We start from the raw sequence: 26,046 nt of genomic DNA, 5'->3' as shown, positions 1-26,046 counted from the left end.
TTGATTTGCATTTCTCAGGCCAATGTGTGGATTATCTTTCAGGTATCTTTCAGGTTTCACACTTTCCCAAGTGTTGCAATATGACGAAAAGCAAAGGTGGGGTTTCATTGTCATCCCAAATCCCACATCTCTGACTTTGCTTCCTTGTTAGATTAGATACAGCAAGAATATTGATTGGAAATGAACACTGTGATCATACTGCACCGGTTTTATGTTACCTTCACGGGTTCCCAGTTTACTCCCAATCTCAAGTTAAGTTACAAATTAAAGCCTCTCACAATTTGGAATCACAGTTTGCCTCTTTTCCTCTACTTCCTTATCTCCGTATCCTAATCCGTAAAGCCAACATAGGCTGTGTTCCCTGAATTGTTTTCAAAGCCTTTTTTGCAGGGGTGGGTTTCAATAATTTCAGCAACGGGTTCTCTGCTCGGTTGCTGGGTGGTTGTGAGCATGGTGGCCGTGGTCTAGTCAGCGTCCTGCACAACGGGGGGGGGGCATTTTTGCCCTCCTGGGCTCCAGAGACTTTCCTCAAGCCTCTGGGAGGGCAAAAACTGCCTTTCCCGGGCTCCAAAAGCCCCGGGCCCATTTCCGGCCTCCCTGAACTTCCAGTAGGCCCAATTTTCGCCCTCTCTGAACCTCCACATGTGCTCTGCACTTACCTGCATCCACCCTGGGCCATGTGGGGACTCCTGGGAAGGGTGGGGTGGGCGTTCCAAGTATCATGTAGAATTAAATCAGAGTCCAAGGCCTAACGATCCTTAAAGTTCCAATTTAATAAAGCAGACATTTTAGCACATCTGTGTTAATCCCAATTCTGGAAATGCCATCAGAATTCCACCCAGTTAAAAGTTCATGATCTTGTCCCCACACCCACAACCCATCACATGGTCCAATCTTCTTCTTCCATGCTGGCGTCTCCACCCAGCTGCTTCCGGTCAGGTGGAGACAAAAGATGATCTTGGCTTCTAGTAAAGAATGAAAACAACATTCCACAATCCTACTCCTTTCTATTCCCCACTCCCATCAACTATACTAATGAAACAGCATAATGAAATAAGAGAAAGTGTGGCAGGCCAAAATTCTAAAAGGAATATAATTGCAGGCCTGATACGGGGCCAGCCAGGAGTGGAATTTGGCGGGTTCTCCGAACTGCTCAAAATCTTAGTTGGAGGTTCTCCCAAACTCCCGCAAACACCCAACAGCCTTCCCCTGCTGCTGTGGTCTTGCTAGTTTTGACAGGGCTAACTTGTGCCAACTTAATCAGTTAAAAAAATGTGGCACACCTTCTAGGTTGCTCAGATTCCCCATAGAGTGTCACCACTCCAGTGGTGGGATTCAGCCAGTTCGCACCTATCCGGGAGAACTGGTTGGTAACTTTCTAAGCAGTTCGGAGAACCGGTTGTTGGAAGAAATCTCCTTTTGTTTTTTCCCCACTTTACAGGGCTAATCCTGTAAGGAAGGCAGGAAGGAAACATTCTGGTGTTGTTTCTAGCCTCATCTTTATTGCCCTGCTTACAGAAACTGCCTTTCCTGTTATCCCTTATTACATTGTAACAGCTAAAGCAAAGTGCCCATCAACCTGAGTGATGTTGAGTTGGCCACGCCCACATGGTCACATGACCACCAAGCCCCACCTACTCAGCTGGTCATTAGGGCAGAGAACCGGTTGTTAAATTATTTGAATCCCACCACTGCACCACTCATACTTTGAGAAACCCTGGAATGAGGAAATCTTCAAAGGCATGAGGAGGGGAAGGGACCTTGCCTGCTCTCCTATGACCAATGGCTACCTGGGAGCAGATCTTCTCCATGGTAGACATCTGTCTCTGGAATGCTTTATCCCAGCAGGCTTGCCACTTTCTACTTTTCTGTATCAAATGTTTGCAAATAAATAGTCTGCCATTATTCTTGTCCTGGATTGTTATTTGGGTTTTAAAATAATATTATATTGTGATTTTGATATGTTGTAAGCCATACTGAGAAAACTCAACTTTGGAAGGCCAGCATACCAATAAGGCAAAGTTAAACATATAGTTCACTAATACTGGAAGTAGATGTTCTGTGCAACAATAAATCCATCTTTATTGTCTGGGAATCGTCCTGTTTGCTGGATCCACTAATTCCCACTCACTCTTACTGGCGGCATTTCAATTTGGAGTCAAGACCATCCACGTTCACATCTCCTAATCAGGAAAATGTCCCTGCTACCTTCTGTGTATTCCACAGATACATTATTCTGTGTTCTGGCTGAGCTCAAGGGAAATATTGATTAGCAAAATGTGGATTAAATAGCATTTATATCAGCAGTATTCCATTACTGCTAGCACTGGCATATGCACTGCGCTGCTTGGCTGCCCTCGTGCCAATTAGGAAGCAGCTCACCCTCCCGGTGCCAAGCCCATTTCAAAGGAATGTGAAAAGACGGAAGCCTTGCCAAGTGTGCCAAGGAGAATTTTAACAGCACAATCACGAAGGGTATTTGAGTAGAAAACCACTCCGCCATCCCCATCTATGGATCTGGGGCATCCCAAGTAGGTTTGAATGTGCTGTTTCACCATCCAAAATGAATTTAAGCTGCTGGCCCTCAGTGAACGTTGAGATGGAGTCAACCTTGTATATAAAACAAACAAGGAGAAGCAAATTTTTGCATTTGCACTATTGGCACTTTTTGAAGCAATCCTTAAAAGGGTTCTCTTTCAATGTGCTTGGACAACTTCCAAAATCCCCAGCTATTCTAGTCAATGCTAAGATCGCCAGAGTTGTGATCCCAAAGTGTTGGAGGGCTACTGGCTTAGAGAAAGTTATGAGTCCCTCAAAGTAGAATCCTGATAATGTAGACGACTTGACCATACAGGTTTCTTAGCAACAGAATAGATGTAATGCCTTCGACCAAGATTTTTTCCCCCCACTTCCCAGTCTTGCATATACTTCTGGGATATGACAGTAGGCTCTCATCCAAGTAGTAACCAAGACTCACACCTTGAAGGGCAGTTTAGCCAGGAGCCACCTGCTGAGATATAAGTAGACCTGTTTGTTTGTTTGTTTGTTTGTTTGTTAAATTTCAGTGGATCTTATTTTCTAGGATATGTGGAATTTCTTTTGTAGTTAAAGTCTGAAATGAGCTTAGAATTTCTAATAAACTAGGACTGAGTATTCAGTACTTTGCATTGATTACAAATGCCACAAAAGCTTGAATGTACCTATAATGGGTTCTATCCATCTATATCTATCTGCCTGCCTGCCTGCCTGCCTGCCTGCCTGCCTGCCTGCCTGCCTGCCTGCCTGCCTATCTATCTATCTATCTATCTATCTATCTATCTATCTATCTATCTATCTATCTATCTATCTATCTATCATCTACCTATCTACCTATCTATCTCTATCAACTATCAGTCTATCATCTTTCATCTACTGTATCTACCTATCTATCTCATCTATCATTCTTTTCATCTATCTATCTATCTCATCTATCATTCTATCCATCCATCCACCTGCCTGCCTGCCTGCCTGCCTGCCTGCCTGCCTACCTACCTACCTATTGCATCTTTGATTAATTTTAGTCTTCCAACATTTTCTGCAAGTTTCTAGGCCCCCAGGGAGAGCTTAATACTGAAGAGAAGCATTAGTGGAAGAAAATATATTTCCACTCCTTTAGCACATAAGTGTAGTCTCTGTACCTCCATGATTAATTAGGTTATAGTACAACAACTTCCGTAAGATAAGCCAGGAAGCTTTTTTGCTGAATGAAAAACTCAAGCTGGGATTCAATGGCTTTGGAGGAGGGAAAGGGGTAGATTTAGTTCTCCCATTTTAATGCAACAACTCATGAGATCTGCCATACAATCCCTCTTCCTATTTTCCTCATAACAAAGAACCCTGTGACATAGATTAGGCCAAGAAAGATTCTCTCAAAGTCACCAAGAGACTTTGGGGACTGAGTAGAATCTGGATCTTAACCCCTTCACCAAAATGGCTTTCCTAGCCCTATTCAAGTGTTAAACTTAAACACAAGCATTCCAAACTGTAGAGTATCCTTCAGGAGTGAGTTCCTGCCAGTTCTAACCTCTTCTATAGAAGAGGTTCCACAAATCTACAGTTCCATTTAGAACCGGTTCCACCTCCCTCCCCCCCGCCCATCTGCACATCATCAAGATGAAGAGCGAGAGGAGGAATTCTGGGAGTTGAAGTCCACAAGTCTTAAAGCTGAGGGAGGGGGGGTTTCTAAAGGGTTAGGGTGCAAGGGTCTTGTAACTTGACAGCTTTAAGACTTGCGTGCTTCAAATGCCAGAGTTTCTGAGCCAATATTTTGGTTGGTAAGCAAGAGCGATGTTGTGAGTTTCACCACATTTTACAAGTTGGCCATGCCCACCCAGTCACATGGCTGGCAAGCCATTCCCATCCAGTCACGTGGCTGACAAGCCACTCCCACCCAGTCACAACGATCTTAACCAATACATTTTTATGTTTGTTTATTAGTCATATGCATAGAATTTCTCCTTATTTTCGGTTCAGTGTTTTAGTGTTCACTGTTTTTAGAATAGTGTAATTTTAATTTTGCTAACAATTTGAATGTAGGCCCCTCTTGATCTTGAGGCCCTAGGCTGAAGCCTAGTTAGCCTATAGGAAAATCCGGCCCTGCCTGTATGCCTGTCTGACTGTCTCATAAATCTGTCCAGCTACTGTTAAATCTTGATGGATGAGATCAGGATCTCCATTTTGGTTCCTTACAATGCTTTGTTTTGAAACTGTTTTGAGAACAGAAGCAAAAATGGCACCATGGACCATAAAATAGAACCCATAGTGGTAGCTGTTTGCATCAAAAGCAAATCTAGGAGGAAATTTAAATGTTTCGTTGTAGAATGTTATGATTTTATGATCACCAGTTACATTATCAAATGAGCATAATAATATTCTTTGTGGCTAACAAGACTGTTTGAATAAATGTCAAATTATTTTGAAGTAAATTTGACAATTTCAAAGTATAGTACTTCATTTCTACCCACCCACCCCCAAACAATGATGTTCCAGTTGAGTGCATGTATGTGGTGAAAATACAGTATCTTATTACCTCTCTTAATTTAAGCTTTGAAATTGTAGTGCATTTATAAAACACAAGAGGGCAATAAAATAATAAGAAGGAAGTATCTAATGTAATAAGACACTATTCCCTGTAGCTTTCTTTAACAGGAATTCATCTAGACTAATGGCTCTTTCTGCTATCAATCAAAAGATAACATGGAAATTTTCCATCTTAATGAACTTTTTTTAAAATTAAAAACAGGAAAATATACACTGGGAAAAAATGGGGAACATCACAAAGAAAAGGATACTTCGTTGAAATAAGATTTGGGTGCATAGAGATTCCATTAGCAAACTCTCATTTTGAAAGTACCACTGGACCACAACTGTTAAAAAAATTGTTGCCATTTGTTAAAAAGAATTGGACAGGGCTAGAAGGCTTTTGATTTCTTGTTAGAAAATTATCAGGAGTCTGATAATAAAAAGTAGCATCAATTTGCACTTTCAAAAATACCCACAATTAATATTATTTACTCAAGAATGTAGTGGGGACACCTAACTTCTTTCAACCAAGATTAGTTAAAACCAGTATTTTCTAGCCTCATCTTGGTCGAGACTCTGCTGCCTTGTGATATCTTTTCCTTCCCTTTTTCTTTCTTTCCTTCCTTCCTTCCTTCCTTCCTTCCTTCCTTCTTCCTTCCTTCCTTCCTTCCTTCCTGTTTTTCAATATTTGTTCTTTTAGAGTCCTTGTGACCAATATACCTTAAATTGTATGCACTGCAAATAATATGGATTATTTCATTATTTTACTATTAATACAATGCCACATTTATTTTCCCCCTGAAAAAGTATGCACTACTTTTTTATGCACATAAAAAGGTTATTTTTATGTTTTGTAGGATTTTGATGCATGCTTGACTTTTTAGCTTTTATTTATTTATGGATGAATGAATCCCTGGCCAAAGGATTAGCAATCAGGCAGATAATCACTTCTTAGCCCCTGGATTACAATTAAATGTGTTATCAAGCGTGGAGCAAAATATTTTACAAATTATAGACTTATTTCAAAAAAATGTAAGTATCAATCCACAATCTGCATCTGAGCATGTACCACAAGTAGCCAATAGATCTAAATACTTACCTGTATTAGCGCAGGTGGTCTAGAGAGGCATTGTGATAATACTGTCATTGTCATAATCCTGTGTTGTGATGCCTCATAACAATCTCAATTCATATTCCAAATGAGAAGACTGTCAGGATAAGAGATTTCTCTTGTGAGATGCCTGTTAGGCATTCTGATATATTATTTATCGATTTCTGAGATTTGTCCATCTTACTGCCAACAGATGGAACCAAAGGGGCTTAACAAGTTAACAATAACAATGTGCTTTAAACACAATTACTACATAATTTAAAACAGGCAAAGAGCACTGTGATAGAAAGTTTATTTTAGCCCCTCCAATCCAGCATTTTAATAGCATTTTTTTCCATAGTTTCCGCAAATGTGGAAAATTTATTGAAAGTCTATGGTATGAATGCTACCCCACAAGTTAAAGTTCCAAATATTGTACATTCAGCTAAGGAGAAGATTTTATTTGTTCACTGCAATAAAGGGGTTTAGGATGCTGGATCATGGACATTCAGACATCGAAGATTACTAGATGGCTTTAAACCAGTGTTTCTCAACCTTAGTCACTTTAAGACATGTAGATTTTAACTCCCTGCTGGGTGTGGAATAGTGGGGATTGAATTCCATATGTCTTTAAATGGCCATGGTTTAGAAACACTGCCTTAAACCTATCACACTCTCTCAGTTCAAGCTATTTCACGGGGCTTGAATTGTAGGAAACATCGAAGAATAGAATGTTACGAATGTCACCTTGAGCTCTGGCAAACTGAAGATGACTCTCTAAAAGCAGAACTGACAATCACAACAGAATCAAGAGTCAGCAAAGCAGATCAGCTCTTTGTAATTCCTTTTCTTGAGCATTTGTGGACTTGAGATCACCCACAATTGCTCCATACAGTTGTTCCTGGAGAAGAGATCACCAGATGTTGATCTCTGGTGGGTTAACAGCTCTGGGAGCGTGACCCGTCAAAACCGCGCTCGACTAAACCGTGCCCGACTAAACCGCGTCACTGACGTCATCAACAGGGCAACAACAGCCAGCGTGGAGAAAGAAGGGCGCTTTAAATAGTGCTTTGAAAGCAAGCCAATTCAACTTAAGGTAAGGGTTAGGTTTAGGGTTAGGTTTAGGGTTAGGTTTAGGGTTAGGTTAAGGGTTAGGGTTAGGGTTAGGTTAAGGGTTAGGGTTAGGGTTAGGTTTAAAGTTAGGTTAAGGGTTAGGGTTAGGTTTAAGGTTACGTTAAGGGTTAGGATTAGGTTTAGGGTTAGGTTAAGGGTTAGGTTTAGGGTTAGGTTAAGGGTTAGGTTTAGGGTTAGGTTTAGGGTTAGGTTAAAGGTTATAGGGTTAGGTTTAGGATTAGGTTTAGGATTAGGTTTAGGGGGGTTAGGTTTAGGTTTAGGTGTTAATTTTAGGTTTAGGGTTTACAGCGTGCTTCTGTCTCCGCACTGTTGTCGCCCTGTTGATGACATCAGCGACGCGGTTTAGTCGAGCGCAGTTTTGTCGGTCAACCCTCTGGGAGATGAGGGGTTGTCATTGTTGTTCAAACCATGGTTGGCATTTATGGAGATTCTCAATCATCCAGGTCATGGTTGTCCCAAAGGTGAAGTTTCCAAAAGGCAGCTGGACTTTTCGGAGTATTTTTTTTCTTTGAAAAGGAAAATTAGAACTGAAGAATCTTCTTGGATAAGAAGCGAAATATTTTCTGAAAGTGATTAGAAAAGGAAGTATTTATGTATGCCTATTGAAGGGAGGAAGGTAGCATTAGTATCAACCCATGTGTTTTCTTGAATAAAACCACAATACATTCTGTAACATTTCTGCAATGTTTTTATTCTAATTTGCACCAAAAAAATGTTCTGAAGTGATCTCTCAGGCCTATGTAATGGTTTAATTATCTGGAAACAACATTTTGGGTACTAATTATAGAATTGTACTATATCTGCAATTACATTTGTTGTTCTTGACTATTAGAAAACATGTTGTCATAATAATACAGTTTTGTCTTTATTTGCATATGTGAGCTTTAGAAGCTGTAATTGTAATAGGTGGGATTGTCGGCTGGGACCTATTTCTACGATTAGCATTAATTGAACAATATAGTGATTTAGCATTCCGATCTGAATAAGTTTTAAACAAAAATCACAAAGCTGCTTATTGTTGTTGTCTTTTTAACTGTGTTTAGCAATTAAATATAAATAGGCCTTGATACTATGATAGGATATCCTTGTGTTATGTGCAGACCAAATCTAAATCGGATGAGACAAGGAAAGGGAAGAAGAATCAGTCCTTGGAGAGATTCATGGGCTACATGACAGCAGATAAATTCAGACTGAACCCTGACAGGAAGGATTATTGTTGGTGGTTGATTCAGAGGTTTGAAAGGACATAGTCTGGGGCAAGATTTTGCAAAGTGGTTTGAATGAAAACTCTATCAAGCTTGTAAAGGCCAGCTGAGGCATCTTTATGTGGAAAAAAAACCAGATATTTTCTGGGATGGTTGCTGCGAACATGAGAGCATCTCTATGAGGTTCAAGGAACAACTTCAGGCATTTTAAACTCCTGGTCATCCAGTTCCACACTAAAGTCATTCAATAGCTGAAGCGCCCATGTGACAAGCCACTATGCGTGGTCCAAAGTGGATAAGACGTTGTCCACAATATTGTCATTCTTAGTGAAGAAGTAATCCAAGCTGAGGAAAAATGAGGTCTGCATTCAGTAAACAGGGCCTAGGCTGACCAAGATTCAAGATTCAAGATTTAATTTATTTGTATGCCGCCCTTCTCCGGGAGGGACTCAGGGCAGCAAACAACTCCAAAGGGGAAAGGGGATACAAACACAATACACGTAATTAAAATACACAAGAGTCATACGGCCATACAAGTCGAGAGGGGAGGGGAACTCATCAACCCCAGGCCTGCCGGCACAGCCAGGTTTTGACAGCTTTCCGGAAGGCCTGGAGAGGGGTGAGGGTCCGAATCTCCGCGGGGAGTTCATTCCAAAGGGCCGGAGCTGCAACAGAGAAGGCCCTCCCCCGGGTGGTAGCCAGATGGCATTGGCTGGTAGACGGAACCCGGAGGAGGCCGACCCTGTGCGATCTAACAGGTCTGTGGGAGGTAATTGGCAGCAGGCGGTCTCTCAAGTACCCAGATCCAATACCATGAAGGGCTTTATAAGTTACGAGTAGCACTTTGAAGCGTATCCAGAGACCGATCGGTAACCAGTGCAGCTCGCGGAGGATAGGTGTAACGTGGGTGTACCGAGGGTGTACCAAAAGGTGCTCCATCCAAATATTCACCACAGTCACGATCTGTTCTTGCACGACGTTCTCCGTGGTGGTCCTACATATTCCAAGATCTGAGGAAAAAAGATATCTGGTCATTAAGTAGGCCAATACCTGGCTATTCCAGCAAGCCAGATGAAACCTAAATAACAGTTCCCCTCTAGTTTGGGAGAAGATCTGGCAAGATGGTTGCATGTCATACAGCCCTATTTATAAAGCCCAATGATGAAAATCTATACAAGGAACTATTACCCAGTAATTATTGGAAGAAAAATAGCGGCAGCAGCTCATTTTGATTCAATAAACAAAGCACAGATCTTTACGCAGGCTGCTATCTTGTCTTGAGACCTCTGCTGTAGCTGGTATAGGTACTAGTTTTGGTCCTGTTTTTAATTTTTGTCTTTGTAAAACAACATGCGACTCTCAGATGAAGAACAGTCTAAAAATATAGCAACAATCCAGAGCATGTTACCTTAATGAAAAGCACAGAGAACACATCTAGAGTTATTGAAATATGAAAACCATTGAAATTTTGAAACAGTGAATCTCCTCCAGAATGGGACTCGGAATATCTCTTCTGCAGCTTTCTTAGAGATAAGCCTATGTTAATTCAAAGGAGGGGAGGACAGCTATTGTATCAATAAATCAGAGACCTGTCTACAGTAAACATGATATTTTATGCTCACGGAATATGAGAGTGTGGGTTTAAAATTCTATGTTAGCTCAGCCAGTTCCATAAATAATATTAATGCATCATTTGGATGTTGTGTTTGCCATTTTATGTTTCTTGAATTTATCTGCCTCCGGCTCATTTGGAGAATTTGACTAATTAAATGATGAAGGAGAGAGGGCAGGAAGGGGAAGAGAGAGGGTAGGAGTAGGGGAGAGGTAAGGGAAGAAAGAAGGGGAAGGAGAGGAGGAAGGAAGTAGAGAAGGGAGGGAAGAAGGAAGGGAAAGGAGACGAGGGTGGAAGGGAGAGAAAGAGAAGGAGAGATAGTAGGAAGGGAAGAGGAAGAGTGGAGAGAGGCAAGGGAAGAAGAAAGAGGTAAGGAGAGGTGGGTGGAAGGGAGAGAAAGAGAAGGAAAGAGGGCAGAAAGGGGAAGAGAGGGTAGGAGTAGTGGAGAGGTAAGGGAAGAAAGAAGGGGAAGGAGAGGAGGAAGGAAGGAAGTAGAGAAGGAAGGGAGGGAGAAAAGAAAGAGAAAATAAGGTGGTGTTCCAACAGGCGCTAGGGATGGTAAACAAAGCAACTCAAACTGTATATTATAACCTTTTAAATGGAATAACAAAAGTATAAGAATGGCAAAGAAAAAGAATAACTATGTGAATGTATATCTATAATTGTATGCAAGAGAATAAGTGACAGTAAGAATATAAAGCACAATATAGGTAAACGATATTTTGTTATAAATAGCTAAGTATAAATAAATATAGAATTGTACATAAAAATGGATAACGAATAAGGAGACCACGAATGCAAGATAGAAATGTATAGAAGGGAAAACACTAACGGTAAAGAAACCGATACGGAACTGCTGTAGGATATATGATGGAACTTCTTGTTCCCCTGTTGTTTTAAGTCATGTGTTTGTTTTTGTTGATGTGTTTATGTGTTTAAAATAAAAATTTAGAATAAATAAATAAATAAATAGATAGATGATAGATGATAGATAGATAGATAGATAGATAGATAGATAGATAGATAGATAGATAGATAGATAGATAGATAGATAGATAGATAGATAGATGATGAAGTCATGACTACCCCCCAGAATAATTGTACATATCTATGGATAGCCATTAGGCTAAGGCAGTGGTTCCCAAACTTGGCAACTTTAAGACTTGTGGACTTCAACTCCCAGAATTCTGGCTGGAGAATTCTGGGAGTTGAAGTCCACAAGTCTTAAAGTTGCCAAGTTTGGGAACCACTGGGCTAAGGGCAAGGGTTGTGCTTTAAAAGATGCTGCCATTGCAGGTTATATAATAAATAATGCTGGAGGTCAGAATGAGGAAAAGTCTGACTCAGAGTGTCTGGGCATTATTTCAGCGCATGACAACTCCCCGAACTCCACTTACGCAAGAACACACTGGCATTCGGAAGATTAGGCACCAAGCCATTCAAAAAATATTGTTTTATAGTTGAGCCTCTGCCATTTGTATTTCTTAAATTCTCAAAAGCTTCTTAAAATGGGATCAAATCCCCGACGGAACATTCCATTGAGATTTTACTCCAGTGTTTTCCTGTTTAGAAAATAAACTCGGGGCAAGATTGTTGAAGTGGGTTGAAAGTAAGAGTTTCTGAGATGGCTTCAGTAGAGCTTGTTTCCGGTAAGAATGTGCGGGTAACAATGGTCCCACCTTTTCTAAGCCAAAAAACGATTTTGCTTTATTCCTGCTTATTTCTATGTTCTGGCCCTATGTGCTCCTTTGACTGTGGACCATGGTAGGATTCCAAATCTTTTCCTACTGCTTCTATGAGCCGAGGTGGCGCGGTGGTTAGGGTGCAGTACTGCAGGCCACTTCAGCTGACTGTTATCTGCAGTTCAGCGGTTCTAATCTCACCAGCTCAAGGTTGACTCAGCCTTCTATCTTTCCAAGGTGGGTGAAATGAGGACCCAGACTGTTGGGGGCGATATGCTGACTCTGTAAACCACTTAGAGAGGGCTGAAAGCCCTATGAAGCGGTATATAAATCTAACTGCTATTGCTATGAGAGAGAGAGCGCAGTCCAAACAAAGAGTAGGGGGGGGAGGAAGCAGGGCCAGGGCCGCTGAAGCAGGGGAAATGTGGCGATGCATACGACTGGAGAAGAGAGGGTGGGGCAGCGAGCAGGCATTAGCTCTGGGGCAAGGCCAGAGCCAGGGAACGGCGCATTCCCCAACCCGGCTGAGGTGGGAAGCGGCATCCTTGGGGGATGGCACGTCCCTGGGGCCTCAACCCCCAACCCAAGGCAAAGGGCAAGCAGGCAGCATGCTTATTTACCTTTGGTGAGCTGACCAGAGCGGGCGAGGTGCAGAGTTGACTGGGAGAGGTGCGTAGCTGGGCCGTGTGGCGAAGCGAAGGCAACATATATAGGGCTGGGATGGGCGGGGTAAGTGAGCATCGAGCAAGCATTGAACAGGTTGCATCTCTCTCTCTCTCTCTCTCTCTCTCTCTCTCTCTCTCTCTCTCTCTCTCTCCCCTTCCCTCCCTCCCTCCCTCCCTCCCTCCCTCTCTCTCTCACACACACACAGTTCAGCTTGACCTTTTTTAGAGTTTAACAAAGATTTCAAGAACCTGGTTTGTATGTGCTTGCACGCACAGGTGTGTGTGCATATGGATAGATGTGTTTAGAGGTTTTTTTCATTGATGTGAAGCTTTACTTCTTGTGATTGTCTATCTATTAATTCTTCTTTAATGATTTTTTGTTCATTCAAAAAAAAATGGATGAATCCCAAAGAAAGGAAATCAGTCAAGAATTTTCATGATCCGTGAAATTCCTTAAATGAAGCAGCAGGATTGCATAATGAATACCTTATCCAGAACCATTGGCTGAGTTACAGAAGGCTAATTTTAGGAGCCTAAAATTGTTATGTCAAGCTGCAACCCATTTGTATTAAATGCAGCATTTCTTTTGGTTAATTTACAGCCATTAATCTGTCTATTATTCCAGCCTAAATACTTTATTATTCATTTAAATTAGATACTTAAGTGGTCAAAAGACGGGGTTTCCCCCCCCCCCCCAATCTTTAAGAAGAGCTCTGACTTTTTCTTTCTTTCTAATGGGTTGGCTAAGTGTTTGGCTTTTAATATTTGCATTTGATTTCAGTTTAATTGTTTCACCTTTATTAATTGAAAAGTGGATCTCATTTGGATAGTATTGATGGCTTACTCACTTTGTATGCTATTTTTACCAGTGGATGATATGTTTTTTATATGAATGGAATTAATCCAGAGGTAAAGTATAGAAATATATTTACAGATAATTGAAGACTCAATGGGGTTGATAGATTTTTAAAAAGTTACTGTCCCAGATCTTGGAGATCTGCTAGTCTAGATTGATCAGCCCACTCCTAACTGGTCCCTTCAAATCTGTTGAATTGTCAGACTGGTTATGGACTATGGGAACTGTAAAACCACAGTTCTGTGGTTTTACAAATGCTGAAATGCACATTATTGTGCTGGATTATTAATCAAATAATTTGGCATTTAATGAAAAAGCACATTAAATTCCCCATTAAAATGAGTGTAATATATCCATTTTAAAAAGTCCATCCTTTATCAATGGCTGTTCTAAATCCTGGACCTTCAAATAAATACATCTGTGCTTTTAAGTAATGGCAGGTTTGCCAAGAATGCAAATTTAAGCATTTGGGGGATCAAATCTCTAAATGTATACTTGATATTTGAATTTAATGACTGTAAGATACCCTCAAGTGGGTATGGCGTTTAGCATCTGCTGGGCATGGCTCTTGGCCACCTCATATCGCATCTGACTGCTGTGCAGCTTAGAAAATGGGTGACAGTTTTATATGCTATTCAGCAGCAAGCTTCAACTAGAGATAAGCTTTGGCTGCCAAAGAAATAAAAAAATCTTATTCTCGGTATTCAACATTTGGATCGAGCAGCCGGGATGTAAACGCTGAAATGCAAGTAATATAGATGATGCAATTAAGCATACTTTTATTGCTGGCAGTTCCATTATTTTGATGTCTTCTCTCTGGCTCATTGCCTCTGGTGATTATAACCTTTGATCAATAGTTAACAAACACCTTAGTAGTGGGGAGTCCAATCTTGTAAACTTTGAGACTTGCGGACTTCAACTCCCGGAATAAAGCCCTTCATGGTATTGGATCTGGGTACTTGAGAGACCGCCTGCTGCCAATTACATCCCAAAGACCCGTCAGATCACACAGGGTCGGCCTCCTCCGGGTTCCGTCCACCAGCCAATGCCATCTGGCTACGACCCGGGGGAGGGCCTTCTCTGTAACAGCTCCGGTCCTTTGGAATGAACTCCCCGCGGAGATCCGGACCCTCACCTCTCTTCAGGCCTTCCGGAAAGCCGTCAAAACCTGGCTGTGCCGGCAGGCCTGGGGTTGATGAGTTCCCCTCCCCTCTCGACTGGTATGGCTGTGTGATTTTCGTGTATTTTAATTATGTGTACTGTTGTTTATGTTCCCTTTCCCCTTTGAGTTGTTCGCCGCCCTGAGTCCCTCCTGGATACAAATAAACCAAAACTGAAACTGAAACTGGAATTCCTCAGCCAGCATATTTCTCCAGAGTATGAATTGATATCCATCTCATACAGGTAGTCCTTGGTCGTCAATCACAATCGAGCCCAACATTTATGTTGCTAAGTGAAATATTTGTGAAGTGAATTTTGTCCCATTTTACATCTTTTCTTGCCACAGTTGTTAAGTGAATTGTTGCAGTCGTTAAGTTAGTAACCTGGTTATTAAGTGAATCTGGATTTCCCATTGACTTTCCTTGTCCAAAGGTTGCAATATGATGGCCCCTAGGACATAAATATGAACCAGGTGCCAAGCACCCAGATTTTCATCGGGTGACCCTGGAGATGCTGCAGTTCATAAGTGTGAAAAACTGTCGTAAGTCACTTTTTTCAGTGCTGTTGTAACTTTGAACGATCACTAAATAAACTGTTGTAAGTCAAGGATTACCTGGATTTTCCAACCTCGAGGATACAATTTTGTTTCCATATTTCTTGCCGTAGAATACCCTTCCCCCCAAGGAAGTAGAGAAGGGAGGGAAGAAGGAAGGGAAAGGAGAGGAGGATGGAAGGGAGAGAAAGAGAAGGAGAGATAGTAGGAAAGGAAAAGGAAGAGTGGAGGAGAAGTAAGGGAAGAAGAAATAGATAAGGAAAGGTGGGTGGAAGGGAGAGAAAGAGAAGGAGAGATAGTAGGAAAGGAAGAGGAAGAGTGGAGGAGAGGTAAGGGAAGAAGAAAGAAATAAGGAAAGGTGGGTGGAAGGGAGAGAAAGAGAAGGAGAGGAGGGAGGAAGGGAGAAAAAGAGAAGGAGAGAGGGTAGGAAGGGGAAGAGAGAGGGTAAGAGTAGGGGAGAGGTAAGGGAAGAAAGAAGGGGAAGGAGTGGAGGAAGGAAGGAAGTAGAGAAGGAAGGGAGAGAGAAAAGAAAAGAAAGAGAAAATAAGGTGGTGTCATAACTGGCGCTAAGGATGGTAAACAATACAATCCAAACTGTACCCTATAATCTTTTAAATGGAATAACCGAGGTGGCGCGGTGGTTAGGGTGCAGTACTGCAGGCCACTTCAGCTGACTGTTATCTGCAGTTCAGCGGTTCTAATCTCACCGGCTCAAGGTTGACTCAGCCTTCCATCCTTCCAAGGTGGTTAGGTTCCACTTACCTAACAGATATGGTCCATGACATCCTGAAGACAGCATGTTGGGATAGACTGCAATAAATTATCCTTTATTCTTTCCTCTTCCACCTACTTCTTGCTACATCTTGAGTAACATGAGTTCCAACTTAAATAAAAATGAGGATTAAAGAATTAGAGGATTTGCAGATCTATGGCTATCTTTTTTTGCTTGATACTGGGAACATCAAAGGAAAAAAGGTAATGTATGTCAGTTCACTGCTCTGTGTGCGCGTGTGTGTGTGTATATACATGCTTACAGATTTGTGTGTGGAGAGAGCTAACACAGTTCTTGAACTGTTGCAGATTTTTCTCACCCTTGGCCCAGATTACAACAAGGTCAGTGATGGATCACCGCCAGCTGAATGATTGATAGCGAGCTCCTTTATGGAGAATGATGTTCCCCCAAAAGAATATGGAGACCAACAGTAATCAATAGATTTAAGTGGAGAGCCCACCGCCAACTGAATAGAGAAATGTATTAGCCAGATAAAATGGATAAAAGGACACTAATTAATAAAAGAACACCGTATGAATAAAATACTGCAGAGAGTTTGCTAGAGGCTTTAATATTTTATGAGCTACAAAAATCTGTCAGATGAAATAGAGCACTAAGTGATGAGATGAATGTATTTTGGGCATATTTAAATATTTTCTCATGATGAAGCTGTAGGAGGGAGGGAGGGGATCTTGCGTCCATTTTCCGTCAGCAAAGATGATTGCCACCATACTCTGAATCCTAGAGAATTAATTTTTTTAAAAAAGCTGACATGGTGGAGAAGAAAGAGACATGGACTAAATTCTGGGATGGGGTAACTTTCAATTTCTTATTAATTCATGCCAGTAATATTAAGCAAATTCTTTCTTTCAAGCAAATCTATCATATATGGCTGTAACGTGGTATGATATTTGAAATGTATGCAATCCCAAGCATTTAAGCGAACGGGCAGGAAAAGGTGATAAATAGCAATGTAGTTAGCGGTGGCGATGTTTCAGTCATGATATTTCTTTCGAGGAGGATTCTGGCTGTGACTTCTGCTTGAAGTTCACCTTTCTGGTTAAAGAGGTTTCTCCTAGAACAGGGGTGTCAAACTCAAGGCCCAGGGGCTGGATCTGGCCCATGGGGTGCTTAGATCTGGCCCACGGGGCCACCCTAGAAACCGTAAATGGTCCTACCAACCTCCGTTTTTGGCTGCAACTGCCTCCTGCGGCCCTCTGCCAGTGAAAACGACAGAGGGCGGCAGGAGGCTTTCGCCGCTAAAAACTGAGCTCGGAGCCCATTTTCGCTGGCAGAGCACTCGGGCTACCACGGACATCCCTGACACGAGTGATGTCAAGCTGGCCACACCCACCCTAGCCATGCCCACCCTGCCCCCTGAGTCAAGCACCTAATGCAGGTCTCAATGAAATCATAGCCATTTGTCTGAAATGGTATAGGGTTTCCTGTCTAGGCAGGGGGTTGGACTAGAAGACCTCCAAGGTCCCTTCCAACTCTGCTATTGTATTGTATTGTATTGTATTGTATTGTATGGTATGGTATGGTATGGTATGGTATGGTATGGTATGGTATGGTATGGTATGGTATGGTATGGTATGGTATGGTATGGTATGGTATTGTCCTAGAACAGTGTTTCTCAACCTTGGTCACCTGAAGATGCGTGGACTTCAACTCCCAGAATTCCCCAGCCAGCCTTGTTCCTTAACTGTTCCCTTCTCCTGGCAGCTCATCGCATGCGCACTTCGAGAACAGGCTCCAGCTGTTCTTCTGCCCCACTGATCTCTGACTCCGAAGGCAGGTGATAACTGTTGGATGGCCCTGGCCCCATCTCTGCTCATCAGAACCTTCCCCAGACTCCAGGGCTGGCCCATGTTCCTCCCCAACCTCTTCACTGTCTGCCACCAGCTCCACAGGCTGCTGGCGGACCACCACACATTCAGTTTTGTTTTGGCATAGTTATCTTGTGAATCTCATTTGAGGTGCACGAGTTCTTAGAATTAACCATGTGGTCCCTCCAAGCAAGGTGGCAACCTGGTCTTCTGTCCCCCAAATGGCAGTGCTCGCTAATGGCGTTGTCTTGATAGTTTCCTATACATTGACTTTCTCATTCGCAAATGGTTCAGATTTTTTAAAAAAAGGTTTCCAGATGTGAGCTTGTTTTAAATCTTACAACCACGGACTTGTATAGAGCCATCACTTTTCCTCCCTTGTAAACCTTTTAAAGTTTTCCTACTACATTGGCTTGTTGGTTTGAATTGAAGCAGGGAGTAGGTAGAAAAATGAATATAATGGAAGTTTCCCGAAATAGAGTATTTTTCTGAAAGCAACTGTTTGCTTTTCCTTGAATCGACATTCCGATGTTGGTTTGATTGGATTTTGCTTTCCTAGCTGTGACTTCCAGATTACACACACACACACACACACACACACACACACACACACACACACACCCCTCTCCCCACAACAACCTTAGCAGCATTTGAATTATATAATTGTGCTGCTTGGAGTCATGTGATTGTCTGAGTAATTCCCTGCAGAAGGAGACAAACTGCATATTAAAAAGCAGAACAAATTGTGTTTTAAAACACCCAACTCCCTCCCATCCCCCCACCCCCCAAAAAAGAGCTTGCTGTTTCCATGTCAATACATCTGAAGGGTTTGAGTGCTGAAAGAGCCACATGGTGATTTGAAGTATCCTGGTGCTGGATGGGGCAATTAGGCAAAGGGAATAGGCTAGACCTGTGATTTGCTCATCTTACCGGGCGCGAAATGAAATGCTCCTCGAAGACCCCATCCCGGAGTTAGGAACTGTTGACTGGTAGAGGTAAGTGGGTCTGTCTCATCCTTTATTCCTTAAAGACTGTCACTGCATGATGACTTTTTCAGGGACTGTGTGCAGTGCAGGTGTGTGTGTGTGTGTGTTTGTGTGTCTGTGTGTGTGAGAGAGAGAGGCAGGCAGGCAGGCAGGCAGGCAGACAGACAAGCAAGCAGAGAGATAGACAGGCAAACAGAAGAGAGAGGAACTGCTTTATCTAGCAGTCTGGTGATAGGAAGGAAAGAAGGAAGGAAGGAGATGGGAAGAAGAAGGAAAAGGCGAGAGGGAGGGATAGAATGAGAGGGAGGGAAGGAGGGAGGGGATAGAAATGAGAAGAAGGGAGGCAGGGAAGAAAGGGAGGGAGGAAGGTAAAAGGAAAGAAGGAAGGAGATGGAAATGAGAAGAAGGGAGCCAGGGAAGGAAAAAAGGAAGGAAATGAGAAGAAGGGAGGCAGGGAAGAAAGGAAGGGGAGGAAGGAAATGAGAAAAAGGGAGGCAGGGAAGAAAGGAAGGGGAGGAAGGAAGGAGATGGAAATGTGAAGAAGGGAGGCAGGAAGGAAGGGAGGAAAAAGGGAAGGAAGGGAATGAGAAGAAGGGAGGCAGGGAAGAAAGGAAGGGGAGGAAGGAAGGAGATGGGAATGTGAAGAAGGGAGGCAGGGAAGAAAGGAAGGAGATGGGAATGAGAAACAGGGAGGCAGGAAAAGAATAGGAGGGAGGGAGGGAGGGAGGGAGGGAGGAAGGAACGAGGTGGAAATAAGAAGGGAGACAGAAGAAAGGAAGTGGAAGGAAGGAAGGAAGGAAGGAAGGAAGGAAGGAAGGAAGGAAGGAAGGAAGGAGATGGGAATGAGAAGGAGGGAGGCAGAGAAAGAAGGAGAGGAAGGAAGGAAGGAAGGAAGGAAGGAAGGAAGGAAGGAAGGAAGGAAGGAAGGAAGGAAGGAAGGAAGGAAGGAAGGAATTGAAAGTCAGTCAACTTCTTCCACAACCCTGCTTCAATGCTGCAGTAATTTAAGAGGTTGCAATTCGGATTACTCAAATTTCTTTGGGGTCCCTTTGCTGTAAGTTAGCATTTAAATCAGGACCTCACAGCTGTTGGCGGAGAAAATGTAGAGTAAGCTCTGGAGACTCAGAACAGATAGATAGACATGATTGAGATGATGAAGCATGTGCATCTTCCTTGTTCTCCCGGTGAATGTCCCTTCTAATTCACACTCACTTCAAGTACAAATGTTGTGTTAAAGTTTAAGAAGGCTTCTTGTTAGATTGTCTGAAAGGGAAGGTGGCTTGAAGGCAGCAATTGCCTACACCTCTCAAATACAGCAAATCAGAACCTGAAAGGCTAAGGCAGACAAGCCGAAATTGAAATAGGTGATACAGGTAGTCCTCTACATATGATCACAATTCAGCCCAAAACTTAGGTTGCTAAGCAAGACAGCTAGTAAGTGTGCCTTACCCCATTTTACAACCTTTCTGTTCGGACCTAGGCTTCACAAAATCACGAAGCAGACTCCTTGCCCCGACAAAACCCCTTTTTATTAAGCTAATGTGAATTCCTCTCATTCACATCCAGCAAAATCCCGGCAAACAGTCTTTCAAGGGTGAATTTACAACCACAGACCTTATCAGGCTTGGAGAGCTGCCAGGCTGATACCTTCCAAAACGCAACGCTGTACAAGACAATACTTGGCAAGGAGTCTCTGAGAGTCACGAACAGACCTTCACACTAATTAAACGAACGAATTGTCTCCTGCAAACTCCACTCCCCTTTCGCTCCTTTTTATTTCCTATGGGAGGGGCCATTCACCTGTGCCTTTACTCCTGAGTGGGCCCTTGTCCCCTTCTCCTGGCAGCTCTGCACATGTGCATATCGAGAACAGGCTCCAGCTGTTCTTCTGCCCCACTGATCTCTGACTCCAAAGGCAGCTGATAACTGTCAGACAGCCCTAGCCCCATCTCTGCCTCCGACACAGAGCCCTCATCAGAACCTTCCCCAGACTCCAGGTCTGGCCCATGTTCCTCCCCAGCCTCCTCACTGTCTGAGCCTGCTACCAGCTCCACTGGCAGGACACTGCAACCATCATAAATATGAACCAGTTGTCAAGCATCCGAATTTTGATTATGTGACCACAGGGATGCTGCAACTATCATAATTGCGAAAAATGGTCATAAGTCACTTTTTTCAGTGCCATTGTAACGTTGAACGTCACTAAATGAATGGTTATTTGTGGGTTTTTTTTAAAGAAATAAAATAAATATTTGGCGACACTAAATGAATGGTTATAAGTCAAGGACTATACCTGATTCAGGTATGTGGGTATATGCAAGGAAGTTCTCATAGTCCTCACCAGTGGTGGGTTTCAAATTTTTTTAGAACTTCTTCTGTAGATGTGGCCTGCTTTGTGGGAGTGGCTTGGTGGCCATGTGACTAGGTGGGAGTGGCTTGCCAGCCACGTGACTGAGTGGGAGTGGCTTGCCAGCCATGTGACTGGGTGGGCGTGGCCAACTTGTAAAACGTGGTGAAACTCACTTAACAACGCTCTTGCTTAGCAACCAAAATGTTGGCTGAGAAACTCTGGCATTTGAAGCACGCAAGTCTTAAAGCTGTCAAGTTACAAGACCCTTGCACCCCTAACCCTTTAGGGAAAAAAAAACCCAGGGGTGTTCAAACTTGACAGCTTTAAGACTTGTGGACTTCAATTCCCAGAATTCCTCCTCTCGCTCTTCATCTTGATGATGTGCGGATGGGCGGGGGGAGGGAGCTGGAACCGGTTCTAAACGGCACTGTAGATTTGTGGAACCTCTTCTATAGAAGAGGTTAGAACTGACAGGAACCCACCCCTATATTATTAGTTCTTGCTACTGTATGGGGTCTGAAAGCCTGCAGTTCCCATGAGTAAGCAACAGAGATAGAAGGATATTGCTATGTGGTTTCTGAGTGTGTATCTAGGAGCATGATATAGGCTAGGCATAGAGTCCCTATAACTATAAAATTTGTCAGTGCTGATACATTTCCAGCGCCATGGCTTGGCTACCAATTGCAGTTCTGTTTTAATGCCATACTCAAGGTTTGCATCTGATAATAACCGTTTGTGCAAATAGGCATTTCCTGAGAAACTGTAGCACGAGAAGATTAGGGGCATATGAGAAATAGAGAGAGCTTTGAAGAAGGAAAGTAAAAGCAGTTATGTAAACGTCAGCTTAGCCAAGAAAGAGAAGAGGGGATGAGAGAGAAACTCAAGATTGCCCTATTTTGATTTTCTTTGCTTGTAAGAGAGAGGAGAGGAAAGGAATTGAGGCTTTATGGGGAAGGGATGGGAATGAGAAGAAGGGAGGCAGGGAAGGAAGGAAGAGGGATGGAGGAGGGAAGGAGGAGGGAAGGAAGGAGAAGGGAAGGAGAGGCATGAAAGGAAGAAAGGATCCTGCAACTAGAATCCTTGCAACCAGAAAGCATAATTCCAATAATTTTTCTGGGGCCGGTTTCCTGATTTGTCCCATCTTAAAGGGCTGACAGTAGGAGAGAGAGAGAGAATGGAGGATATTTTCATGAAACTCCCAAGGCACTAAAAATTGATCGTGGTAGTTGTAATCTGTCAAGTAAATTTCAAATATTGTTCTAAGAATCAGCTAGGTTCTTGCCTTTTTTTAAATAATGTAGAGGAAGCTTGGGGAGAATGGCTTCAGGAATTATTTCTATTCCTGGCTATCAGAGCCATTTGGATTATTTTGTGTACCTGGCAATGTAATGTGCTGTATCTAGGTATATGTGTTTCTACTTTCCCTCATGTTGTATCTGGGTTTGGGGGGGGAGTGTACATGTATGAAGTGTATGTGAGGAGAAGGGGAAGTGTATGTGAGAAGAAGGTCACCTGGAACCATGATTGTCAACCCCTTTTTATGAGAGGAGCAGTGGTGAAATTCAAATTTTGTTACTACCGGTTCTGTGGGCTTGGTAGATGTAGCAGGGGAAGGATACTGCAAAATTTACATTCCCACCCCACTCTGGAGCTAACCAGAGGTAGTATTTGCTGGTTCTCTGAACTACTCAAAATATCCACTACCGTTCTCCAGAATCTGTCAGAACCTGCTGAATTTCACCCAGGGGTGGGTTCCTGCCAGTTCTAACCTCTTCTATAGAAGAGGTTCCACAAATCTACCGTGCCATTTAGAACCGGTTCCAGCTCCCTCCCCCTGCCCGTCCGCACATCATCAAGATGAAGAGCGAGAGGAGGAATTCTAGGAGTTGAAGTCCACAAATCTTAAAGCTGTCAAGTTTGAACACCCCTGGGTTTTTTTTCCCTAAAGGGTTAGGGGTGCAAGGGCCTTGTAACTTGACAGCTTTAAGACTTGCATACTTCAGTGCCAGAGTTCCTGAGCCAACATGACTGGAGGAGGAATTCTGGGAGTTGAAGTCCACAAGTCTTAAAGCTGTCAAGTTTGAACATCCCTGGGTTTTTTTTTCTCTAGGGTTAGGGGTGCGAGGGTCTTGTAACTTGACAGTTTTAAGACTTGTGTGCTTCAAATGCCAGAGTTTCTGAGCCAACATTTTGGTTGCTAAGCAAGAGCGTTGTTAAGTGAGTTTCACCACATTTTACAAGTTGGCCATGCCCACCCTGTCACATGGCTGGTAAGCCGCTCCCACCCAGTCGCATGGCCGGCAAGCCACTCCCACAAAGCAGGCCACACCTACAGAAGAGGTTCTAAAAAATTTTGAAACCCACCACTGATTTCACCCCTGGAGAGGAGGGCTGCTGCAGTGCCCCCTTCTGAACAAACCAGGTACTGTAACTATAGTTCAGTACACAGCAGCCTGTATACAAAGCCAGACATGATGCTAGGAACATGGTATACCTCTGGTACAGAGCCTGAATGGGCTCCTAAATAGTTTCCAGGTATAATTTAAAATGTTGGTTTTTGACTTGTAAAAATCTTTATTGCTTGGTTCCTGGGTGGTTTTAAGACTCTTTCTCCCACTTGAATCAGCCCGATCTATCTATTAATACACATATTATTTGACACCTATATTTATGAGTTGGAGTGACCCAAAGTTATTTTGCAAGGATATTTTGGTGAAGCATTTTTTTCTTTGCTTTCTTTGTTTGACTTGGGATTCATCTGTGCTCTCACCAACATGGAGGAAATGGAGAATTTTTGGGGTTCCCAAAATTCTGTAATTATAGTGAGGTGGCAGGCTGAACCAAAGTAGGCCTCAAGCCTGAACTAAACTAGGGTTTCATGATATTAAGCCTTAAATGTTCATATATAGAAATTGCAAAGTCTGCTTTTAAAAACACGGTGCGGTTGACACGGGTTAGAAGGAAGTCTGCACATAAAATCTGCTGAAGCAAAGTATCTATTTTAATCTATCTGCTGGCTTGACTGTAAATCTGTGTGGTCGACATATATTATCAGTTCCTCAAAAGTACGAGCTACGCTGTTCCATTAGCTGACCCATGTATTCTTCCTGTAACTTGCTGTAACTCAAGGGCAAATCTTGAGGGGTGTTTCCAAAACTAACAGATGGCTTTCGCTGAAAGTGATAAACTATATAAGAAAGTTCCTGAATTTCATTCAATGTTCAGGCCAATTATTCTTTGCTATGAAGCTGCGCAAATAAACTATTCCTTCCCTGAAAGAGCTGGCTTGCGTATCCTGTTTTTTCTACAACAGTAGGCAACGACTTGATTGGTTTTCATTAATTTTCATAAACATTACATGGTTCAGATTACCTGTACATTTTTGTTTATTCTCAATATTAGTCTAAAATTGAAATGATTGGGAAACTACATTTGTTCAGAACAAATGTGCTGTGCTACTCTATTGAGCCTTTCATATTAAACAATTGCAGTTCAGGTAGTCCTTAACTTAGGACCAGAATTGAGCTCAAAATTTCTGTTGCTAAGCAAGACGTTTGTTAAGTGATTTTTGCCCTATTTTAAAACTTTTCTTGCCACAGTTGTTAAGTCCATCACTGCAATTGTTAAGCTAGTAACACGGCTGTTCGGTGAATCCGGCTTTCCCATTGGCTTTGCTTGTCAGAAGGTCACAAAAGTTGATCACATGACTCCGGGACACTGCAACCGTCAGTTGCCAAGTGACTGAATTTTGATCATGTGACCATGAAATACCGCAATGTGAAAATTGTGAATAAATCACGTTTTTCAATGCCGTTATAACTTCAAATGCTAACTAAACAAACTGTTTTAAGTAGAGAATTATCTGTATTATGTTTTCTTCCATTGTCAACACCTCGAAATAGTTGAAATTCTTGGCCAAAAAACTCAAACCTGTGTTGGTTAGAATACTGTTTTCTTGAAATAGAAGAAAGCTTTTAACAAACAAAAAAAATCAAGTTTTAACACTGATGTCTGAATGTGTTAGAACCTTTAGTTGTTTATTATGCATAATTTTCTCCAGCAACTCACCGAATATGTAGTTTACTCATACTAGATCTGGGGCTGAACATCTTTCTCTGTTCACTTCCACACTAACAGGGATGAAACTACAAGGTCAACAACAAGAAGAACAATACTATATAGCTACAACATCGTTTATGCCTTTGCATAGGCATGTGTTCCTACTTAAATCAGCCGAGCAAGTGCTTTCGATATAATACAACAGTGTGTACTGTGTCTTTCATACATCTTAGTATTTTGCTACTGGTTTTGAATGGAAAAACAAAGTAACCACTCTAGAGAACAAATGCCTTTCCCAACTCTCAGTTCTAAATTTAAATTATGCCTTTGTGAGAAGGATAGCTTGCCAGCATGTAATTCATACTAATGAAACCTTTACTAATACCGTGTTTCCCCGAAAATAAGACAGGGTCTTATTTTCTTTTGACTCCTAAAATAAGTGCTTGGCCTTATTTTCAGGGTAGTCTTATTATTTTTGAGGTGCAGGAGGTGGTCACCTCATGGCTGCTGCTGTGTTGCAATATTTTGGGGGAGGGCTTATTTTGGAGGGAGGGCTTATTTTAGCGCATGCACTCAAAAGGCCATTTGGGCTTATTATCCAGGGAGGTCTTATTTTCGGGGAAACAGGATATATATAGTGGTTTTATGGGGATATATTTGTCTCTCCCAAGGCCAGTGGGATTTAACTGGTCAAAGAATCCCTAAATGATGCCTGTTCAGGCGTTTCACAACATATTTTTACTGTTGAGCAGTTGTTTTGTAACTGGAATACTTTCCCTTGTTTTGGAAAACCTTCCGTCCTTCAAAACTCTCTAAATTACAGGGGTACACAAACAAGATTAAGCAGCGATAGAAAATAGGCATGATATTTATACGCCAGGGATTGTTGTTGCTGTGGGGAAAAATTGGAGGTGGGAATGTTCTGTAATTGCCTTCAACTCCTGAAGGAAAAGTAAGGTATAAATGGATGCACACATGACTAAATAGCTATGCATTTCTTGGGGAAAACATTGTAAGAGCAGGTTGAACTG

At 42.3% G+C, this 26,046-nt stretch overlaps 1 protein-coding gene across 3 annotated transcripts in view; it reads left to right on the top strand.

The window, feature by feature from the left end:
* PHACTR1 (phosphatase and actin regulator 1) overlaps window positions 1-26,046 on the top strand; it is a 299,830-nt gene that overhangs the window by 93,661 nt on the left and 180,123 nt on the right. The window contains exon 1 of one of the 3 annotated variants that reach the window (XM_087707458.1): window positions 18,477-18,615. The exons of the other annotated variants lie outside the window; for them this stretch is intronic. The gene's annotated coding sequence lies outside the window, so the exon portion shown is untranslated. Of the gene's footprint in view, window positions 1-18,476; window positions 18,616-26,046 lie in introns of those variants that run through there. 3 annotated transcript variants of the gene reach the window in all.

This window comes from Thamnophis sirtalis, unplaced genomic scaffold (assembly GCF_051295495.1).
Source record: "Thamnophis sirtalis isolate CommonGarterSnake01/CBP01778 unplaced genomic scaffold, rThaSir2_p1.2 scaffold_2, whole genome shotgun sequence".
Lineage (NCBI taxonomy): Eukaryota > Metazoa > Chordata > Lepidosauria > Squamata > Natricidae > Thamnophis > Thamnophis sirtalis.
The sequence above is the reverse complement of the archived record's forward strand: the minus strand, read 5'-3'. Positions and strand labels throughout refer to the sequence as shown.